The following is a 3,501-nucleotide window of genomic DNA, read 5'->3' on the forward strand; positions in this document are numbered from 1 at the left end:
AGACAATATCAAGGAGCTTTGGATGCTTATTTTTCTGAATTTGAGTACAATATATCATTCAATTTAAAAGAATCTGTTAGTGTTGCATTTAGCAGCTTAAACCAACAAACAGAGCTGATGTTGTGGTACATCAGGTTAAGCCACCAATGGGACACCCACATCCTGTATCATAGTACCTGGTTCAAGTCTATACCAACACACACTTCCCGTCTTGCTAATACATTTGGGAGGCCTCAAACAATGGCTCAGATGCTTGGTTGCCTACCACCCACCTTGCAGACCCAAACACCTGGCTCCTAGCTTCAGCCTGGTTCAGCCCTGACTATTGCAGCCATCTGGGGAGTGATCTAGTGAATGGGAGATCTCTCTCATTTTATCTTTCCCTCTCTATAATTCTGACTTTCAAGCCAATAAAGATTTTTTTTTTTTTTTTTTTTGGTAAGTGACAGGACCTGAATAAGGGCATAAGAACCTGGCAGGAAGCATTAAGTACCACTCTGGAGTCTCTTAGCATAGAGCTCTAACCCTGAATTTTCTCTCTGCCGCATGGATCAGTTTTGGTTCCTCTTTTACATAAAATAGGAACACTCTTCTTCTGGATCTCGAGGTATAAAAGGTCCCGGGTGACTGAGTCAATTTTGCAAGTTCTCTCTTTCTTTTCAAAGATGCAATTCAACACTCAGATGGCCACGTGGTCCAGCCAGGCCTGGAGGCACTGCCCTTTGTGTGATGCCTGTGGACACACTGTCTAGAAAAGATGGTTTGTTTCCTTATTAGCACCCACAGCATCTGTGGTGGTTCACTAAATTGTTCCCAAACCCTGCCAGGAGTGTCTTCTGATGCCCAATTAATATTTCTGTAATTTTTAACCTAGCTTGGTATGCTTTGACAACTGCAAGTCACCCTCTTCCTAATGATTAACCCACCAAATTAAGGGGGTGGTGCATGGGCCAAAACAGCTCCAAGAATCAGAGTTCATGTATCTGAGAGATAGAGAGAGAAAGAGAGAGAAACTTGCCACTAGGCCCTGTCTTCAAATGTTTTCCAGTAACTGCAAGCCCCGATCTAAGTAGCAAGTACCTCAATAAAGATCCCAGAGCAGACTAAAGCCCACCTTGCCCTTGTTCCTGGGAGAGCACCAGTGGCAAGCTACTGCTGACCAATCAAAACAGGTGACACAAGAACTGCAGGCCAGCTGGAGACCTACACACAACATGGATCTCCCAACCCCAACTTCAGTATGTTAGGTTCCTTAACCTTAATGCCTGGGGGCTCCAGGAGGTGAGAGACAGCTGCCCAGGCTCCTTGTTCCCAGCTCGCAAACAAATGGCCACTTTATCACCACTCCAGCGGTCAGTGGGTCAATCGGTCAATCGGGGGCTTACTCTGCAATGGTGTGAACACAGGTTCAGTCCTGCCTCAGTATTCTCACCCATGCATTTCCCTTACTTTGAAATACTAAGATACTTTATGATGCAAAAGCATGTTTGTCTTAAAAAAGCTGTGCATCCCTTTTTGCCAAGTTTCAGAGAAGGACTGTTACAAAAGACTAGGGCATTTCTGCACACATAGCATCCATTTCTCAGGAAGCAGGAAGTTGAGGGGACTTCAGAAAGTTTTTGGGAAAGGGAATTAGGAAACACGCTCATTTTGGTGCAGACAAAACCCCCTTTGAAATACACATATAGGAGTAAACAGCAAGTATAAAGCATAGAGCAAGAAATGTGATGCCATTTTAACTATTTTAAAACTCAGCTCTGTTGCATAGAAATGTTTGTGTGTGTTGTGTAAACCTATTGGCAGGGTTCACTTCTTCTGTACTGTTAGTTTCAGTTTAGAATGTAACCACTGTTAAATATAGCTTGTCCAACAGATGACATGTAAAAGATGCATACTTAGTTTTCTTTCACTAAGCCACTATTATGACCTTCAAAAAGGGATACCCTGTAACACTCAAGTTACCAGCCCCAGTTTCCCCAAAGCCTAAGAATGGTACAGTTCCCGCAGCATACTCATTAGCTGCAAGAGGTCACGCAGCGCTGGAATCAAATTGAAATGTGGCATACGTTACATATTGGAGTCTCAGGATTTAGTTGGGGTGGGAGGGAGTGGGAACAATGACTTTAAAAATATTCCAGTAATTTTTATTTTACTTAGGTGCTGGAATGATAAAGTTTTGGGCAGAACATATTAGATGAGTATACTGTTACCTTCATTGTTGTTTTACTTGTAAATATGCAGTGTCATTCAGTCAGAACTCAGAAACCTAAGTAAAGGAACTTCTTAGGGATTGAGGGTCCAGAGAGCTCTGAGGGCAGGTAAAGTGGAAGGGAACCCGGACTCTTACGACTGTGGGAAAGTGAAGCAAAGAACATAAGAAAAGTGGACATGTCCTTAGGACAAGAGCCTAATTGATGCACTTCCTGAGCCTCTAGGCATAATGTAACCTGCCATTTGTGTCATTCCAGATGGGTGACGTCAAAGGTGCGTGCGACCTAAGGTCATCCTTTCCCCAGTGCCCAGCTCATTATCATTTTCAGCACTGTCCCCAGAAGCATAGCAGATAAAGCACAGGCCACCCAGTTATATATCCCTGTCTGGGACACCGTTATCCTGAAAAAAAAAAATTATGTCTTCTCATCTAACGATGTATTTTCTACATCAGCAAACCTGATTCACTTGAGATCAACGTAGCTCCTCACCCTGTTAGCGCTGCTTTAGCACAGCCTCCTTGCGAGCTGTCTTTCCTTTTAATTACCAGTCAACTTCTGAGTTAACTATGCAGAAATAACTAATCTGAAGGGCACGTTTAATACGAGGCAAGTTAAATTTTTACATTTCCTTGAGAAAGTTAAAAAGAGCAACACAACATTTTGATGCAGAATAAAATCCTATAAGGGCATCTGAGAAGTCTCGGCAACAGGACTCTCCCACAACGGTCAGACGGAATCCTGGCAGCTCGGAGGCCACTCCCGCATCCTCTGCAGACCTGGGCAGTTACCGGGGACAGAGCACAGTCGCAGCCCCTGAGCCCTCCAGGCAGCGCGCCCACCCACCCCGGCCTCTGACGCCAACGCCTCGCCCGTCTCTCGGTGCCTCCCAGCAGTCTAGTTTTCGGATCCTCAGCGGCCGCCTCGGGGAGGCCGGGCTCGGGCCCCTGGCACCGGCCCCGCCACACGTGCGCGTGGCGGCCGGACCCGCCCACCCGCCGGGTCGCCCCGCCTGCGCCGCACCGCCGGCTGGCCAGCAGGGCGGGCCTTGCCGGCCCAGGCCCAGAGCCCGCCCCGGCTGGCGCCCTATGTAAGGCCGGCGGCGGCGGCGGTGCCCGGGCAGGGACGGGTGCTCGCCAGCCAGCTCGGCCGAAGGACGCTCTCCGGGTCGGCTCCTTGCTCTGTCCGGCGCCCGGGGACCCCGCGCGCACGCGCACGCGCCCTGCCCCGCCCCCCGCGCGCCGCAGTGTCCACCACCCCGGGCCTCACGTCCCGGGCGGCCGAGGGCGGC

This window comes from Ochotona curzoniae, unplaced genomic scaffold (assembly GCF_017591425.1).
Source record: "Ochotona curzoniae isolate NIBS_2020 unplaced genomic scaffold, NIBS_Ocur_1.0 contig_1, whole genome shotgun sequence".
In the NCBI taxonomy this organism is placed as follows: Eukaryota; Metazoa; Chordata; class Mammalia; order Lagomorpha; family Ochotonidae; genus Ochotona; species Ochotona curzoniae.